The 20,472-nt window shown below is 42.9% G+C and overlaps 1 long non-coding RNA gene and 1 pseudogene across 1 annotated transcript; both read left to right on the forward strand.

Annotated features, from left to right (window-relative positions):
* Positions 1 to 11,217: 11,217 nt before the first annotated feature.
* Positions 11,218 to 16,129, forward strand: LOC118840906. The gene is made up of 4 exons (XR_005009831.1): positions 11,218 to 11,317; positions 11,974 to 12,064; positions 14,794 to 14,920; positions 15,588 to 16,129. It is a non-coding gene; the product is annotated as an uncharacterized LOC118840906 (long non-coding RNA).
* Positions 16,130 to 16,386: 257 nt separating this feature from the next.
* Positions 16,387 to 20,105, forward strand: LOC118842838 (annotated as a pseudogene).
* The last annotated feature ends 367 nt before the right edge of the window (positions 20,106 to 20,472 follow it).

Genomic DNA, 20,472 nt, shown 5'->3' on the forward strand with positions numbered 1-20,472 from the left:
TTCTGAGATGGAGTTATTTAGAAATTTTACTTCCCTTTCTGTTAACCTGGGCAATTCATGTTTTTGTAGATATTCATCCATATCTCTAAGGTTGTCAAATTTGTAGGCATATGGTTGGGCAAAATAATTCCTAATTGTTGTTTTGATTTCCTCTTCATTAGAGGTGAACTCACCCTTTTCATTTTTGATAATGGTAAGGTTTATCAATTTTATTGGTTTTTTCATAAAACCAGCCCTTTCTTTTATTTATTAATTCAATAGTTTTCTTGGTTTCAATTTTATTAATCTCTCCTTTGATTTTCAGTATTTCTAATTTGGTATTTAATTGGGGATTTTCAATTTGTTCTTTTTCCAGCTTTTTCAGCCATATGCCCAAATCACTGAACTCCTTGTTCCTTATTTTATTTGCATAAGCATTTGGAGATATAAAACTTTCCCTAAGACCTGCATTTGCTGCATCCCATAAATTTTGCTATGTTGTCTCATTATTGTCATTCTCTTGAATGAAGTTATTAATTGTTTCTCTGATTTGTTCTTTGGCCCACTCATTCTTTAGAATTAGATTATTTAGTTTCCAATTAATTTTTAGCTTATTTTTCCCTGGTTCTTTGTTGCAAATAATTTGTACTGCATCATGATCTGAAAAGTATGCTTTGACTACTTCTGCCTTTCTGCATTGGATTGTGAGGTTTTTATGCTCTAGTACATGGTCAGTTTTTGAGTATGTGACATGTACTGCTGAGAAGAAAGTATATTCCTTTCTATCCCCATTCAGTTTTCTCCAGAGGTCTATCATATCTGCCTTTTCTAAAATTCTGTTCACCTCCTTAACTTCTTTCTTATTTATTTTGAGGTTAGATTTATCAAGTTCAGAGAGGGGGAGGTTGACGTCTCCCATTATTATGGTTTTGCTGTCTGTTTCTTCCTATAAATCCCTTAACCTCTCCTCTAAGAATCTGCATGCCATACCACTTGGTGCATAAATGTTAAACAATGATATTGCTTCATTGTTTATGATGCCTTTTAGCACGATATAGTGTCCTTCCCTATCTCTTTTGATTAAGTCTATCTTTACTTTTTCTATGTCTGAGATTAGGATTGCTACACTTGCTTTTTTAATTTTAACTGAGGCGCAATATATTTTACTCCAGCCTTTTACCTTTACCCTTTTACCTTTACCTTTACCCCCTGTTTCAAATGTGTTTATTGTAAACAGCATATTGTAGGATTATGGTTTTTAATCTATTCTGCTGTTTGCTTCCATTTTATGGGAGAGATCATCCCATTCACATTCACAGTTATGATTTCTATCTGTGTCTTTTTCTCCATCCTATTTCCCCCATTTATGCCTTTATTTCTCCCTTTCCCCTTCCAGTCCTCAACAAAGTTTTGCTTTTGACCTCTGCCTTCCTCAGTTTAACCTCCCTCTTGATTACTCTCCCTTGTCTTACCATTTTCCCCTTGCTACTTCTAGCCTCCCTTCTGACCACTCCCTCCCTTTTCCCCCCTTTCCCCTCCTACTTCCTGTAGGACAAGTTAGATTTCTATACTTATCAGGGTATGTTATTAGCTTCTTGAATCAGATCAGATGACAGTAAAACTCAAATACTGCTCTTCTCCCTCCCTTCTTTCCCTCTACTAAAATGTGTTTTGGTGCCTCTTCATTTGGTGTAATTTACCCTTTTCTACTACCTCCTTACCTCTTCTCTCATAGCCCTCCCTTTACATCTCTTACTTATGTTTTTTTATCCTTATATCAGTTATTTTATACAGACATTCACAGTCTATGTGTATCCCTTTCAATTGTCATAACATCTGTACTATTCTCAAGATTGACATATATATGTATATATATAAAACACACATAAGACGATATATTCCTATTAAAGATGCAAATAATTTGCCCTTATTGATTAATAAGGTTTGTGGGGGTTTTTCCCTCTGTTTACCTTTTTATGTCTCTCTTGAGTTTTGTATTTGGAGATCAAATTTTCCATTGAGTTCTGGGCTTTTCATCAGGAAGGTCTGGAATTCCCTTATTTCGTTGAATATCCATCTCCTTGCCTGAAAAATTATGCTTAATTTTGCTGGGTAGTTGAACCTTGGTTGTAGTCCCAGCTCCTTTGCCCTTCGGAATATCATATTCCAATTTCTCCTGTCTTTTAATGTAGAAGCTGAGATCCTGCGTGATCCTGACTGTAGTTCCATGATATTTGAATTATTTCTTTTTGGCTGCTTGCAGTAATTTCTCCTTGACTTTGTAATTCTGAAATTTGGGTATAATATTTCTTGGTGTTTTCAGTTTGGGACCTCTTTCAGGGGGTGAGTGGTGAATTCTTTCAATGACTATTTTGCCCTCTAGTTCTAGGACCTCTGGGCAGTTATCTTTGATAATTTCTTTGAAGATACTGTGAAGGCTCTTTTTTTCATCGTGGATTTCTGGTAGACCAGTAACTCTTAAATTGTCTCTCCTGGATCTATTTTCCAGGTCAGTTGTTTTCCCAATCATATATTTCACATTTTTTTCTATTTTTTCATTCTTTACATTTTGTTTTACTACTTCTTGACGCCTCAAAGAGTCATTAGCTTCCACTTACTCAACTCTAGTTTTTAATGAGTTACTGTCTTCATTTTGCTTTTGAGTCTCCTTTTCCAGTTGGTTGATTTTACCTCTCAGGGTGTCATTCTCTCTATGTGGATTCTGAATCTCCACAGCCATTTTGCCAGTCTTATTCTTTAGGGACTTGATTTCATCAGTGGATTTTTTTTCCATTTTTTTCCATTTTTTCTTTTACCTCCCTAATTTGGTTTTTAAAATCCTCCTTTAGCTCCTCCACTAACGCTTTTTGGGCTTGAGACCAGTTCACATTCCCTTTTGGGGTATCAGATGTGGGTATAGTGTTATTGCTAGCCTCTTCCAAATTGGTATTTTGATCATGCCTGTCTGCATAAAAACAATCCATGGTCCTCAGTTTTTTTGTGTTCTTCTTCATGTTGGTTAGCCTTTTCCTCGATTTTCAATAAATTTCTGCTTTTGGGGCTCAGGGCTCTCTGTCCCAGCTTTCTCATTCTGGGTATTATGAGTCCAGTTATTGGCTTTGTGAATTATAGCCTTCTATTTCCTGAGGTGTGGGGCAAGGGGGTCTGGCAGCCTGCAGTCTCTTTCCCTAGGGTTGCTCTCCAGCACTGTTGCTCTTCAGCAATGGTCTCAGCTCTTTGTTGTTTGAACTGGTGTCTGGTACTTCCCCTGGGGGAGCAAGAGTACTGTCTGGGCTCCTGGTGTTGACCCCTGCTGGCTCTACCCCTCTGGTACTCAGGAACTCCCACTACTCGGCCACTAAAGCCCCACTTTTGTCTCCTGTATTCCAGCGTTTTTTTTCCAAGGAATTTTCTGGGTGGGGGGGGTGGGGGGGATTAGAGCCGTTTACCTAGACTTTATGTCTCCCAGAAGTTCAAGACGACCCATTTCATACCTTTGGGCTGCAAGCCTCAGGAGTTGATATCTCGCTGCAGGTGGCATTGCACTGCCTCTCCTCGCTTCCACAGACTGTCGTCCTATGTTGGGAGGCCTGGGGATCTCCGCTGCTTTCAGGCACCCAGCTTTCTCTCAGTCTGTCTCCCACATAGGTTTCCCTGACCTTTTTGGTGATGTCTGGAGCACCTCTGCATGCCGAGCGCTCTCCAAGCCTACAGATTCATTCCTTTGGCCTTTCAGACTCTCCTGGCTTGGAAAGTTGCTCCACTCAGACTGCCCGTGGTTTCTAACTCTCTCATATCTGCTCATATTCACTTTTTTATACTAATCTGACAGAACTTGTGAGAGAGCTCGGGTAAGATGCTATTTTCATGCGGCCATCTTCCTCCTCCAGCATCTTTGCCAAGAAAACCCCAAATGGGGTCACAAAGAGTTGGACATGATTATTCAAGGGGGTCTGGGATAGAAAATTGAACACACAGGAACATGATCAGGCCCACTTGGACACTGACTCCTTCTTGATTATCTTTGTTGCTCACAAAGGCATTAATAAATCTCTATTGCCTTGGTCACAATGGCATCAAAGCCTCTAGCTAGCATTTGAGGATTTGGTCATGGGCTGAGGAACTCAAGCAAAATAAGAGTGGTCTGTCCCAGGGATGACAGTGGCAAAAATGACAAACCCCACATTGTTTCCATTTCCTAAGAAACCTTTGCTGGCTCCCACTTCTCCTTTTCATGGAGCTGGTGCCTTGACATCCACCTCTTCAACCTAAAGACCAATGGAAACGTGGTGAATTCCTCCCTAACTCGAAAGAATTACTCTGACTTTTCAGTCAAAAGAGGTTGATTTTAAGTATTAAGAATCTTAAAATACTACCATATAGGATGGGTGACTTTTACATGTGACACCTGAAATTCCCTTTATCTGTCTAGTATTTATGGGGTCCCCAGCACAAATGCTCTATGTAATGCTCTCTGATTTACACAAGGCTCCAAAGGAACACTTTCATTTGGGCCTGCCTTGCTCAATCACTGGCTTCACATTAGTGTAAAAAAGTAATGAATGATCTATTCAACAAAAGGTGAACAAAACTAAAAAATAATCATGATGATTGCAATGATGATTACATTATATGTGTGTGTCTACATAGATATAAATAGAGATATAGATATGGAACTAAGTTCCCAAATTAGCAACCAATGAAATTGTTGCCCTTTAGACTCTACTACTACCTTAAAGGTTATCTTTCCATGCCTTCTTGTTTTCTCTCCTCCACTCTCGTTTTAAACATTCTCCCAAGGATTGCCCTCTTCCTTCCTCCCTGTCCCTTCAAGGACATTGGCATTCTTCTGAAAAATGTCTCTAACTCCACTAGGTTAGGATTAGTCAGCCAGTCAACAAGCATTTATCAAACACTTACTTTGTACTAGACACTACTCTAAATGCTGGGGATACAAAGAAAGGTTAAAAACAGCCCATGCCATCAAGAAGCTCATATTCCAATGGAAGAGATTTGCAAATAACTAGGCATATATGAAATAAGGGGCAGCTAGGTGACACTGCAGTGGATAGAGTACTGGGCCTGGAGGCAGGGAGACTTATCTTCCTAAATGCAAATCTGGCCTGAGACATTTATTAGCTGTGTGACCCTGGGTAAGTCACTTAACCCTGTTTGCCTCAGATTTCCCTTCTGTAAAATGAGCTGCAGAAGGGAATGACAAAGCATTCCAGTATCTCTGCCAAGAAAACCCCAAATGGGGTCATGAAGAGTCAGACACAACTGGACAACCAAAATAACATACTAATCAAATGGAAGGACTCGTGGCTCAGTGGATAGAGCAGTGGGCCTGGAGTCAGGAGAACCTGAGTCCAAATCCAGGCTAGCTGTGTGACCCTGGACAAGTCACGTAACCTCTGATTGCATGACAAAATGGATGCACTGGATTCACTGGAAAAGCAAATGGCAAAGCACTCCAGTATCTTTGCTGTGAAAACCCCAAATGGAGTCATAAAGTGCCAGACATGACTGAACTACAAAAAGTCAGAGCAGAGAAGGCACTAGCAGCTGAAGGGCCTGGCAAAAGCCTCTTGCAAAAGATTTCATTGAGCTAAGTCTTGAATGAATCAAGGGAAACCAGCAAGAGAGCAGAGCATAGCATTCCAAGAATTGAGGCAAGCCAGAGGAAGGAAACAGATGGGCATTTTCCAAGAACTGCAAGCAAGCCAGCACAGCTCTATGGCTGGGTTTGTAGAAGGGAACAAAGTCTAAGAAGGCTGGAAGGATAGAAAGGAGACACCTGGAATTGAATCTTGAAGATCAGGGAAACCAAGGGGTTGAGGTGAGGGGGAAGAGTATTTTAGGCCTGGGAGGCAGCCAGGACAAAGGCTCAGAGATGGGATGTGGGATGCTGTATATGAGAAACTGAAGGCCGGCTAGTATGCCTGGATCATAGCGGAATAAAGGGAAGTGGAATTAAGTGTGAGACAACTAGAAAGGTAGGAGTGGGTCAGATTCTAAAGAACTAAAAATGCCAAATAGAAGAGCACATATTGGATCTTAGGGTAATGAGTGGGGAGACACTAGAGTTCACAGGGGGCTGGAAATACAAAAAGCTTTTTGTATATAGGTTGTTATTGATGTCTCTTTTTATTCTTATAATTTCTCCATCACATTGTTCCTTCCTCCCAAACCATTCTATTAAACAAATAGTATTTTAAAAAAGAAAGAAAGACAAAATGGAGGAAAAATCAGCACAACAGATAAATACATTGAAAACATCCCAAAATACATACAGTATGTAATATGTGGGGATCTCCCACCTCTATGAAGGGGTTGCTTGGGAATGTCCTCTCACATCTCTTCCTTCAAGTCATGTTCAGTGTTACAAAGCACCTTACATGTCATTTCAGAATCATCCCAAGCTCTGCCCAGATGTTTTCAATTATGCCCTTATTTTTCTGCCTCTCTTGGTTTTTTTTTTTTTGATATCTTACTTCCCCATCATATGAGGGGCTCCATGGGCAGAGGGGCCAGGTCTCCCTTATCAAACACATCCTCAAAAATGAGGGGCTCTCATTCTCTTAGCCCTCCCTCCCACCCTGATTCCCTAGACTCACCTGTCTGGTCTCCTCTCAAAGCAAACACACCTAGTATAAGCAGCCGGGATGTAAATGATCCTTTCCTCCTTCTCTGGTTCTTCATTTTTCTTCTGTAAGCAGATTCTTGGTCTGCTCAACAGGTATCAACTTGATCTCACCCAAGTAAAGAGGAACATTAGTCCCCGAAGCCTGTACCATTTGCAGATCCCAAAACTGAAATGAAGTCCCTGTATAGGGAATGACTCTATCTCTTCGCCATACCCAGACTGGCATTGCTGTGCCAAGGCCTTGTCTTCCTATGACTGTCACCCAGTATGTCTGTCACCAGGCAGAACTTATTCTTGACAGGTAGATATGAGTGAGCCTGTGGGTGAGGACATGAAACTCTAGAGTATAATCACTTTCAGGTGTCATCAGGGAGGGCCAAAACAATGACTGGGGAGGGTGGAGACTAGCACAATGAATTTGCAATCTAATATTGTTGTTCAGTCACTTTTCAGTTGTGTCTGAGTTTTCCTGTCCCATTTAGGGTTTTCTCAGCACAGATACTGGATTAGCTTGCCATTTCCTTCTCCAGCTCATTTTACAGATGAGGAAACTGAAGTAAACAGGGTTAAGTGACTTGCCCAGGGTCACACACCAAGTGTTTGAGGCAGCATTTGAACTCAGGTCTTCCAGGCTCCATGCCTGGTGCTCCATCCACTGCCCCACCTAGCAGCCCTCCAATGTAATAGAAGGCAAAAGAGAAAAAGGAGCTGAAAAGCAGGAGTTTCTGGGAAGGGGTACTCTATGCAGAGACCTGGTGGAGAACTCAGGGAATTTCCAAAGTAGTAAAGGTGAGAAATGAAGTAACGGTTTAGCCAGGTTCTCTCTTCAGTGGAGAACTGGAGTTCAGGACCCCACCATCCAAAGAGAGAGCTAAGTGAGCCATTCAGTGGAATCCCAAAAGTGATGAGATCTTATGGGGTGGAAATTAACCCAATGAATGAGGTTCCTAACGCATGGTGGGATGAGGACTTCTGTCTGACCTCACTATAGAACACACAACAATGGCTTCTCTTCCCTGCAAAACCTGAAGGAAGGAGCTGCTACAATTATTTTTGTACAGATAGGTCCTTTTCCCTTTTCTTTGATGTCTTTGGGATACAGACCTAGTAGTGGTGTTGCTGAGTCAAAGGGTGTGCACATTTGCATAGCCCTTTGGACATAGCTCCTAACTGTTCTCCAGAACGGTTGGACTAGTTCCCAACTCCACCAACAATGCATTAGTGACAGGTAGGATTCCCAGCTGAGCTCACTATAGAACACAATGCAGTGGCTTCTTTTCCCCGGGGGACATTGGAGGAAGCAGCTGCTCCCCTGAGCTGAAACTGCCTGGGAAGGCTTATGTACAATGATGACATGCTGTGGGAGGGTATTGACCCCGCTGCTGACAGTAGAAGACTGCAATATCTTCAGCCCTCACTCTGCTGATTGTCAGTGAGAAATCTGTGCCAGACCCACTGCCACTGAACCCATTAGGGACCCCAGAGGCCAGGCTGGGTGTGCTGGATGAGCTAGGGTGCATACTCTGACTGGCCCTGCAGGACATGGTGATTCTCTCCTGGAGATACAGAGAAGACAGGAGATTGAGTCATGACAATCTCTCTTCTGGCATGTAAAATGAGAAACAAAACAAAGTTCACCAAAACGCACTGGCTTTCAAGAAAAACCAATGGGGCTGATAATTGCTTGACTCGAATTATTGTACACTCAGAGGAAGACATTGAATGAACAATTTTAATAACTTTAACAAGTGAATGAGAAGCAAGCTCACAAATGAGATCTGAATGATATAAAAATGAGACTACAATCTTGTTTGTGATCCCATGACCACTGTGTATGCTCCTTCCTTACCTGGGAGCTAGAGCAGTAGGAGTAAGAGGAGCTGAGCTGCTGACCCCCGTCCATGCTATGGTCTGACCAATGCTGATTCTTGGGGTTGGGAGAGAGACAAGCTGGATAATAAGGGCTCTGAGTAGTCAGGACAGAGGTGGGGGATGGGAGCATGCAAAGCAGGATGGTCCTTGGAGGGACAGCAGGACTTCAACTGCCCAGTTCATTTCTAAGGCCACTGACAGAGGATACTCTTCTTCACTGGTCCCCTCTCACAGCATGGAGAATATTCACACCCCGGGGGGGGGTTGTTGCCATTAATGCTTAACAAAACAGAATCACTTTACTTTCCAGCCCTTTCATGTCCTCACGCTCAAAAGGTATTGGCTACCTATGCTTCAGTAGGAGGGGAGAAAGTATGGCATGGGATTCTTTGTGTACAAGACTCTACTGTTCCTCTTGTCAAAACTGTCCATTCACTGTCTCCTTAATATGTCATAACAATTCCTACCACACTTCTTTGCTCACTCCCACTGTTTGAACACTATCCTTACAACTAAAATATGTCTGAAATATAAAGGTCGTGTTCATGCAATTTTAAACAAAAGGTGCCAGGCAAAACGCCTTCTTTATTCCATTGGAGGAAACAAACCAAACACGTCCTGGGGTCTGCCCTAGGCTTGAGGAGATCCAAGGCACAGAACCTAAGCCTTGATATATATATATAGCTGTGGCTAGACAAAGAACCAAGCAGTAAGTTATAACAGCAGCAGCGGGGTATGACCCAACAAGGAGGCAAGTGTACACAGTGACAAAAAGTCCATACATAGCAGGGCTTCACCACTGGGACCTGCTTCCTATTGGTGCTTGCCCCAGCTCAGGGACCTCCAGTTCTGTGGTTTAGCTGCCAAAGAGTTCATCCAGAGGGTGAGCGCAAAGGATTGTTGTTATGCCAAGCTCAGGGCACAGCTTGCTTGCTGAGCCATAGCCCTGGAAAACAAGAGGCCTCCTAAAATAAAAAAAAAAAAACAATGGAGTGTCCTTGGCCTGGGGATCCTGACAAGTGGTAGTTCGGTCTGTGCTTGAAAGAACTGCATGGAGAGAAAATCCACCAGGACCTCTTAATGCAACTTAATCTAACTTGTTTCTTGTTAGTGAGTCATTTCAATCATGACCACCTGTATGTCACCCCATTTGGGGTTTTCTTGGCAAACATCCTAGTATGGATTGCCATTTCCTTTCTTCAGCTCATTTTACAAGTGAGGAAACTGAGGCAAAAGGGTTAAGGGACTTGCCCATGGTCCCAAAGCTAGGAAGCATCTCAGGCCGATCTGAACTTGTCTTCCTGACTCCAGCCTCAGTACCACATAGCTGCCCTCACCTACCTTTTGGACAGCTCCAAGTGTTAGGACAATTTCTTGACCTGCAGCCTTCTCCCCCGCTTCAGTATCCTGGTTTCATGGAGCCCACACAAGGCGTGGCACTTTTTGAATCCTCAACTACAGCCTTCCTGATGAGGGCACAGTCTCTGGGAACTCCCTTGAATCTGGAATACAGTCTCTGGGAGTCCCCTTGAACTGTCCTTGAATCTTCCAACTGGATCTGGCCTTCCCCTAAGGCCACAAGCCTCACATTATCATTAGGCCCAAATCTCTACCTAGCCTAGCCCTTTATTGCCCAGCTACTTCCCCACCCTTGATATATCAGTATCCATGCCTTCAGCTACTTCCCATCCTTAATTCCATTCTCTAGGTTCCTGGACTCTGACCCCACCTTATCCTGCTTAGACTTCCCCTCAAGACCCTCCGTAAACCCCTCGTCTAGTCAACCCAGACCACCCCTCAATCCCTCCTACAATCTTTGTGTATATAATCTTCATCTTGCCTCCATGAAAGTGCTCAGATTCAATCTAATTCAGTAAGTTGAATCTGGCCCGCTTGTGAAAACAGGCCTCGCAAGGTGGGGGGATTTCTTAAGACAGCCCATTATGGTGAATCCCTAATAAACTTTCTCTTTTCCCTTGGCTGAGAAGGCTTCAGTCGAATTCTTTTGGCAGGACCCAGCGTAGGTGTTTTGGGGTCTCAAGCACCCCTAGAAACCTATAGTTCCCAACAATCATCATTTACAAAAATCTCTTCATTTTGTCCTCCCTCCGGTCCTGGAAGGTGCCCAGCGCCCTCTTGATCTCTACAGCTGCCCCAGGCCTACTCGCGTCTTACTCCTAAGGCTTGTTAGCCCCCAAAGGCTGAGAGAGGGCTCCAGGTCTCCACTCCCCAGCCCGTGGTTTCCATCCTCGGAGGCGCCGCTTCCTTCCTATTTACGTCACTTCCGCCAGAAACATGTTGGCTCAGAAGAAGCATTTCGTTAGAGCTGGGGCCTGTTGGGCATGGCTGTCGGAATAGGAGAGGCGGCGGGGTGGACTAGACTGTGAGGAGCCCAAGAATCCCTCCAGGTCCGGGATCCAAGTCCCAGTGAGTCCCCGTGGGCTCTGGGGCTAAGAAGACTACACACGAGGTAAGGGGAGTGGCTTGGGGGCGGGGCTCCAAGGAAGGAAGGGGCGTGGCAGCTTGTTAGTCTGGACCCCGTTCGTCCCTAGGTGAGGGGGGGGGCCAAGCCGTGGGCATGCGCAGAAGGCGCCTCGCTCTCCAGACTACCATTCCCAGAAGGCCGTTCGCGCGGCTGGGCATTTTCCAAGCCCCAAACCGGAAGACTATTCTCTGTCCTATTGCGTCACATCCGCCTCCTCTTCTCCCTGCCTCTTCTACGTTTGGTGGTGGTGGCTTCCTGTCCTCTCTCCTGAGCTGGCACGTGTCCAGTTGAGGGGCAGAGGAGGGCTGGGCCAGACCCAGGCGAAGGCCGGCTGCGTGAGTACAGCGCGGTCGGGGGCCCTGAGACTGGTTGGGGGGCTCACAGAAAAGGGGATGAGGAAGGTAGCCCCCAAGACTTCCAGGGCTCTGGGGGCGGCCTGTGCTTGAGGGAGGCGGGGTGGCTGGAGGAGGAGCAGGTGGATTTGGGGGTCTGGGGGCGGGTTCTAATTCTGCTTCAGTCAAAGCCGAGTCACAGTACTCTGGTCAGGTCCTGCCTTAGAGGCCTCAGTCCTTCCCTTGTGCCCAGGGTCCGAGGGCAGGTGCTCCCGGTGTGTGTCTGTCTGCTCCTTGCTCTGGCCTTGCCTGTGGCCTCATCTTCTCCAGTCATCCTCCGGGAAGCCTTCCGTGATGCTGACTCCCTCCCCCCCCCCCAACCCCCCACCCAGAACGCCTTACCCGTCTATTTACAGACTTTTTTCTCTAAAGAAATATTGAGCCCCCCTCCCCACCCCCCAGTAGAGAGGACTGTTTCCTTCTCCCACTCGCCCCCCCATGAGTGTTTTCTTCCCCCCACCCCCCCACAGGAGGGAAATGACTGTTTCCTTCTCGTCCTCTCCCTCCCCTCCACCAGCACCCCTTCCTTCCCCCCCTCCCAGGACAGAGCAGGCCACCCCCAGCGGCCCCTCCTCCTCACGTTCTCCTTTCCTCCCCAGCTCTGCCTCCTGTGGCCTCTGTCCAGCCCCCGTAGGTGGGAGCCTGGAGGGAGAGGGAATGGCTCCTGTGCTGACAGCCAGGCCAGGACAGGTGAGTGCCAGGTGCTGCTGCCCTGAAATCAGGCATAGGATCTGGTTCCTTCTCCTGTGCCATAATCTGCGAAAGTGCGGGGGTTGGGAATCGAGTATCTAGAGCTCAGTGACACCATACACACCAATTTATCCTCTCCACACACACAAAAATACCTGATATTTACTTTGCTGTTTTAAAAAAACTTCTGAGTTCCAAATACTCTTCCTTCTTCCAGTCCTTTCCCCACCCACTGACAAGGCAAACAATAGGATTCCCATTTTGTACCTAAAGTAATGAAAACATTTCTGAAGTGTTTTGGTTTGCTGGGAGCCCCAAAATATTGCGCTGCAGGGCAGCATCTTCCTGGGATGAATTCTTGCACTCCAACCTTCCAGACAAACAACAAGCTTTATTGTAAGGCCAACATAAAGGCGAGATTCTTAGGGACCCTGCAGTTTAATGGGGGTGACCCTGAGTCTTCTGCACATAAAGGACAGTGAAAGGGTTTCAATGGGCTTAAGGGGTGGTAAGTAGTCTGGAGTGAGGCCCATCAAACAGTGAAAGGAATGTTGGTGGTTTTGGTCGTTGTCCTTTGTTCTGAAAGAACTATGCTTGAGTCAAGATTCAGTGTGGCCAACTGTGGCTGATCAGGCCAATATGAGCTTGAAATGCTCTACCACAGGTGGGGCACAAATAGTACCTGTGAACATTTACGGTGGATTGTCCAAACTTGGGCATCCTGCACTTCCTTTGAGGTATTTCAATTCTGAGTTGCTCATAGAACACAGCACCTTCTCTGATGTGGGAATGCCATGCTAAGTGGTCCTGGGTCAATGTCTCCCATGTCACCCAGTCAATTCCACAGTTCTTGGGAGAGACCTTGAGAGTGTCCTCGTTCGGTTTCTTCGGACCACCATGTGAATGCTTGTCCTGTGGGAGTTCTCCATAAAATAGTCTTTTTGGCAAGCAGGAGTCTTGCACTTGAACAATGTGGCCAGCCCATGGGAGTTACACTCTCTGAAGCAGCAACAGCAGTGGTCACTTACTACTGAAGACTTGTGCATCTCTTGACCTTCTCATCACCAACACTGTCTTCTGTTTATCTAAATGCAGTAAAGCTACTACTAAGTGCAAAGGGATCAAAGAAAGAGTATTCCTCCCATAGGTACAAAAGCATTGCTAGCAGGTCTTTTTCTGGTGGCAGAGAATGGGAAACTGAAAAAGATTCCCATCATTTGTGAAATGGCTGAACATGTTATGGTATACAAAGATGATAGAAATATTTAATGTAAGAAATCACACAAGGAACTTTCTCATAGAACCCAAGGAAGACTTGTATGAATCATTGCAGAATGACGTAAGCAGAGCAAGAGAAAAATTTATCAAATGACAATATTGTAAAGATAGACAACTTTGAAAGATTTAAAATCTCTGATCAACACAGTGACAGACCATTTTTTTCAAGTGATTCAATATATTCTACCTAAGTTATGACATTCCTGCGATTGACTTTAATATTAGACCTTCCAGTAAATAATCTCAATTGATTTCTTTAAATATTAACAGATTTGACTAATTTGCTTTCCAAGGGACTCTTGAAAGTATTCTCCAGCACCACAATTCAGAAGTATCCATTCTGTGGCACTCAGCTTTCCTCATGTTTCAGACATGGCCAATGTGGGAATTTGTTTTGCTTGTCTGTGGCTTGTTATTACAAGGGTTTTGCTATTTCCTCGCCCCCAATGTGGAGGGGGTAGTGGGAGTTCTAGAAAGTAGGTATCTGGTAAGGGTGGCCTCCCTTCCTTAGACTGAAGGGGGAAGGATGAGAAGAATCCCTTTTCATATGGGCATTCCTCCCTCCTGGTACCCTGATCCAGTCCTGTCTTTTTGTCTAATGTATGATAAGGCTTTAAGACTCAAATTCTTGATTCATAGCAGCTCTTTGGTAAATGCTATGTTAAAGTGAATTAAACTAGAGAGTGAAGAGGCAGCCAAGTACAAAGTAACGAAGACTAGGTTGTGTGTCAGAAGGCTTGCATTGGAGATTTAGGTGTGATTTTTACTAGTCAGTTGACTTGAAGCGTAAATAATCATGAGACCAAAAATGTTTTCACTTTTAGTTGAGGAGGAATAAGAAAAGAAGTAGAATAATATTTAAAAAGTAGTGGAGAGACAGCAAAGCCTGAAAGAAATTATTCTGATGACAAATGTTACAAAAAGATGTTAAAGGCCGAGCTTGGAAGCAAGATCAGAGATTAATGAAGACCATGATTGAGGTTAATAGAACGATGGTGATAAGAAGCGATACCTATGAGAAAGCTATACAAGTTAAATCTTCCTTGGCTTTTGTTTTCCCACTGAAGAATGGTGAACTTGGACCAAGGAATGAGAGCCCAAAATTTGTTGTGTCTCTAAACAGCAGGAAGAGGTGGTCTAGTTTCTCAACCATGCACAACTAGGTTCAAACAATGCAATAAGATTTTCTCCCAATTCCCACAATTAATTATTTTTTTCCTCATAAAACAAGTTGGACTAGACCTAAAATTGAACAGAAAGAGAACTGAGCTGACTCCAGAATTGAGTCACAAAATGGAGTCATTGTGGTTGACTCAGTTACCTCAATTCCCTGAATCACTTGCTGTCCTAAAACCCTCAATTCTGTCAGTCTACTGGCAAGCAGTTTACATTTGAACTTCATAACACTTAGAGCTACAGCTGGGCAAGCACAAATGTTTTTGGTATTTCAGGAATCAGTTACATTCAAGGAAGTGGCTGTGGAATTCACCCAAGAGGAGTGGGGACAATTGAAGCCATCTCAGAAAATGTTGTACAGGGATGTGATGCTGGAGAATTATAGGAACTTGGTGTCTTTGGGTAAGAACAGCTGTCCCTTTGGAGTCTTGATATATACTACGACAACTTTCATGATCTTAACAGTTATTCTTTGGCATGCAAGAGTAAGCTAGTTCTAATGTTTTTGTAGCCAAGAGACAGATTACTTGTGATACCTGTTTCCAGGAAAAATGGCCTTTGCTTAGTAAGCCCAGAATTTGATTTCTTGATCTGTTGTAATCCTTGAGAATATATCTTCCTTTCTCTGTTGCTTCAAATCCAAGGTTTTCTTTTTAAGACCAATGTAGGTTGCATCATACACAGTGTTCCCACTGTCTAAGGAGGAAATGAGTCAATTGAACTTTTTTTTTCCCGAAGTCCTACTCAGTAATCCAGTCTACCATAATATAGAATGTCAAAGTTTTGTGGTTGCTTTTTTCAAAATGTGATTTTGCCTCCCTCTGACACCAGAAAAGAAAAAGGAAAAAACCCTACTTCTCCCTCCCCCTAGCTCATTGGGCCTAACCTGTTTGTAAAACAAAAGTCTCAGACAAAATCAGCTAACCTAGTGCCCTTGGTGGCCTGAGATATATTCAGTGCCCTTATTCCCCCACCTTTCTACTATGAGTTGGAAGGAATATTGCATCTCTCTGTTCTGTGATGAAACTCTGAGAGGACTCCCTAGCACTTTCTCATTTTCCTTGAACAGGATTTGCAGTTTCCAAACCAGATGTGATCTACCAGTTGGAAAGGAAGGGAGCATCTTGGATGCCAGAGGCAGATATTCCCGGAAACAGCTGTCCAGGTGACTTCATAAAAAACAAGCCAGCTCGGGATCTGTTGGTCATTTTAGGTTAAAGCTCTTATAAAATGTTGAACAAAGTGGCCTATCAAAGCTTCTCAGGCCTGTTGAGAGGAGCTGAGGCTTTCAGACTTCATTTTGTAGCTCAAGAAATTCATTTTTTTTATGTATCTCTTTACTGAAGTGTACCTCCACTTTAAAAGAAAGTTGTTGCTTTAGTACAGGGCAGTTATTTCTCTTCTGTTCCTTGAAGATTATCTTCTCTTAAGTGGGCATTCTCCTGCTTCACTTGCATGAATTCAATCTACCTTTCAAAATAAGTACATTACTTAAAGATATCCAGTAATGTGCTCTTTTTGCTTCTTAGTTCTGTTCTGATATTTTCCTTTGTTTTAATTTTATGATTGTGTTGCTTTGCTGCTATTACTTTTAAAAATATTTACTCCTGACCTCATTCCCCTTTGTTCATTTTATAATGTGTCATCTTATTTTTCTTTATGCTTTGAAATTATGTTTATAAAGGTACATCAATACATTCACATAACAGGACTATTGTAGCCATGAACCCATTGTGAAACATATATGTCGTCTGTATTTTGGTATTTCACAAAAAGCTGTTGTGAAAATTTTACTGACAGTGCTTTGTTTGTTTTTGGTAACACAGTGAGTAAGCAGACCTAGGCCTAGGACCATGGGGTGAAAGGATATGAACAGTTTTGTAGCTCTAGCTGAAATTACTGTTCTTTTTGAGAAAAGTGGTGGCAGCAGCTTAATAAGTAGTTTTTTCAAACTAATTGCCAAAATTTAAAGTATCTTTGCTAATCTGTTGGGTACTGAGTGCTACCTGCAGATGTTTTGATTTTTAGTTCTTTGATTATCAGAATTTTGAGTTGTGTTTCAGGTACTTGTTAAAAATTTTTCTTGGCCAAAACACCTCTATGTCTACTCTGAAAAATTTCTTAAATTTCTCAAAAATTTCAATCATTGAATTTCTTACCAAGTAGATAGCTTCGATTTTTAGAGGAAATTTATGGCAACAGTTGTTACATTTTTCCCCTCACATTTCTTCTTTATTCTGTTTAAAGTTATCTTTTTCTTTTTTCTGAAGTCTTTTTTTTTTTCAAATGTCCCCCACTTAAAATAGAGTAAGTGTTCATTCATCCCTCTAGGTAATTTCACCTGCAGCCAAAGTATTTACATATGTTACCTTTGAGTCATCATATTCTCAAATAATATAAATTGTTTCTTGGTGATAGACTACTGAGACTAACCTTTTCAATTGAGAAAGCAAGAGAATAGCTCTAAAACCTTTGAACAACTAAGAACCTTGGGATAGAATAAAAAAAAAAAGGAAGGGTTAATTACTCTTTATTCTTCCTTTTAGAAGGCAGAGAATTTACTGGAGATAAACCTCTTGAATGTAATGAATATGGGAAGGCCTTCTGGAGCAGCGAACATCTTTCTTTGCATCACACAATTCACACTGGAGAAAAACCATATGAATGTAGTGAATGTGGAAAGCCCTTCAGGAGGAAGAGAAATCTTACACTGCATCAGAGAATTCATACTGGAGAGAAGCCTTATGAATGTAGGAAATGTAGAAAGGCCTTCAGGAGGAAGACCCATCTTAATAGGCATCAGAGAATTCATACTAGAGGTATGTATAATGAATATAATCAAACAATTCATAATGGAGAAAACCCATGTGAATGTAGGGAATGCAGAAAGGCCTTCAGGAGGAAGACAAATCTTACTGTGCATCAGAGAATTCATACTGGAGAGAAACCTTATGAATGTAGTGAATGTGGAAAGTCCTACAGAAATAAGGGAGAACTTACTGCCCATCACAGAATTCATACTGGAGAGAAACCTTATGAATGTAGTCAATGTGGGAAGGCCTTCAGGAGGAAGACACATCTTACTGTGCATCAGAGAATTCATACTGGAGAGAAACCTTATGAATGTAGTGAATGTGGAAAGTCCTACAGAAATAAGGGAGAACTTACTGCCCATCACAGAATTCATACTGGAGAGAAACCTTATGAATGTAGTCAATGTGGGAAGGCCTTCAGATATAAGTCAAATCTTACTGTGCATCAGAGAATTCATACTGCAGAGAAACCTTATGAGTATAGTGAATGCGGCAACACCTTGAAGGATAAGAAAGACGTTAGAGTCCATCACAGAATTCATACTGGAGAGAAGCCTTATGAATGTAGTGAATGTGGGAAGGCCTACAAGAGTAACGCAGAACTTAGAGCCCATCACAGAATTCATACTGGAGAGAAACCTTATGAATGTAGTGAATGTGGCAAGGCTTTCAGGGAAAACTCAAATCTTACTGTGCATCAGAGAATTCATACTGGAGAGAAACCTTATGAGTGTAGTGAATGCGGCAAGGCCTTCAAGGATAAGAGAGACGTTAGAATCCATCACAGAATTCATACTGGAGAGAAACCTTATGAATGTAGTCAATGTGGGAAGGCCTTCAGGAGGAAGACACATCTTATTGTGCATCAGAGAATTCATACTGGAGAGAAACCTTATGAGTGTAGTGAATGTGGAAAGGCCTTCAGGGAGAAGACAAAACTTACAGTCCATCAAAGAGTTCATACTGGAGAGAAACCTTACAAATGTAGTGAATGCGGCAAGCCCTTCAGGCAGAAGTCACAACTTACACTCCATCAGAGAATTCATCCTGGAGAGAAACCTTATGAATGTAGTCAATGTGGGAAGGCCTACAGGAGTAACGCAGAACTTAGAATCCATCAGAGAATTCATACTGGAGAGAAACCTTATGAATGTAGTCAATGTGGGAAGGCCTTCAGATATAGGTCAGGTCTTACTGTGCATCAGAGAATTCATACTTGAGAGAAACCTTATGAATGTAGTGAATGTGGTGAGGCCTTTAGGGAGAAGACACAGCTTACAATCCATCAGAGAATTCGCATTGGAGAGAAACCTTATGAATTTAGTGAATGCAGGAAGGCCTTCTGTATAAAGAGAAACTTACAGTTCATCACAGGGTTCATAGTGGATAGAAACCTTAGGAATGTAGTCAATGTAGGAAGACCTTCACTAGTAAAGGACAATGTACAATCAGAGAATTTATACTGGAGAGAAACCTCATGAATGTAGTGAATGTGGGAAGGCCTTCCTTCCATACTAAAAAGGAGGGTACAATTCATCACAGGGTTCATAGTAGAGAGAAACCTTATGAATAGTCAATGTGGGAAGGCCTTCAGATACACGACACAACTTGCAGTGCATCAGGGAAGTCATACTGAAGAGAATCCTTATTAATGTGGTGAATGTGGGAAGGCCTTCAAGAAGAAGGTGTATCTTACTGTACGTCAGATAATTCATACTGGAGACATCCTTCAGAAATGTAAGCAGTGTGGGAAGGCTTTCCCCTACAACTAAGATTTTATTCGACATCAAAAAATTCATACTGCAGAGAAACCTTATGAATGTAATGAATGTGGAAGACTTTCAGAGTGAGAGTACAACATGCTCAACCCCAAAGAATTCATTCAAGAAAGGAACCTTAAGAGTGTAATGCATGTAGGAAGGCCTTGAGATTGAGGACACTACTTTATGTCCATCAGAGATTTCATGCTGGTGAGATTCCTCCTAAATGTAAGGAGTGTGGGAACAACTCCATTGCACTTCAGATCTTATTAGACATCAAAAATTCATGTTGGAGAATAACCTTACCTATGTAGTAAATGTGGGAAGGCCTTCAGGAAGAAGCCACATCTTACTGTGTATCAGAGGGTTCATACTGGAGAAATTGCTAATGAATGAGAGTAATGTGGGAAGGTCTTCCATCCCAACTCTGATTTTTCTCAACTTCAAATAATTCATAGCTTCTAAATGTAATATGCAAGGGGAAGGCCTTCCACCTAAATGTATCTTTTACTCAACATCAGAGCACTCATACTGGAGAGACCTTTTGAATGCAACGAATGTGGGAAGATCTTCAGCCTGAAGACACAACTTGCTCATTATCAAAGAACTAATTCTGGAGAGAAACTTTTGAGTTTGTGAAGGCGTTTAAACTAAGGACACTAGTTTATGTCCATCAGAGTATTCCTACTAGAGCGATTCTTCATGATTGTAAGGAGTGTGGGAAGATTCCCCCAGCTGACTAGACTGATTTTGAGTCCTTCAATGCAATTCAGCGATTCCTAATTTATGCACCATGGGAGAAGGAGATATTCCTCCCCTCTGTAAAAGCCTGTAAAGGGGTAAAGATTTAGTGTTATCCTTTTGTGGAGCTTCAGGGAGGGAGAGGTTATGCTGTTTGAGGCAGAGGTTACTGAGTGGGTGGTGGTATTGGGAGAGCTTTAGTATTCACTATGATCCCGGGCCACTTGGCATGCAAGACTCTTGGGGATGACCTGTTTTAACAATCTGGCTAGCAGCTTCTGTGGGGGTAAAAGATCCACCCACAGCCAGCACCCAGAAAGCTGCCAACAGCACAGGTTCTTTCGATCTTCTTAATTAAGGAAAGCAAGGTGAAGGGGCTGACAAGCTTACTTTTAATTTAAATATTCAGTTCAGGGGAAAAACCCAGCACCCTGATCTTCAAAACAAAATGCAAACAAATTAAGAACATCAACAGACAGACTTTGTCTGATTCAAATCCCAACACAGAGTTACTAGAGTTCAACAAAGTTTCAGCATCTGGGTTTACAAGCTGGAGGGCTCCTTAGCTACAGCTGCCCAGAGTCTCCTCATCAACGCTATCTCCAGAGCCCTGCACAAATGGCTCTGTCCTCCCTTCTTA

Source organism: Trichosurus vulpecula, chromosome 3 (assembly GCF_011100635.1).
Source record: "Trichosurus vulpecula isolate mTriVul1 chromosome 3, mTriVul1.pri, whole genome shotgun sequence".
NCBI classification, from domain to species: Eukaryota; Metazoa; Chordata; class Mammalia; order Diprotodontia; family Phalangeridae; genus Trichosurus; species Trichosurus vulpecula.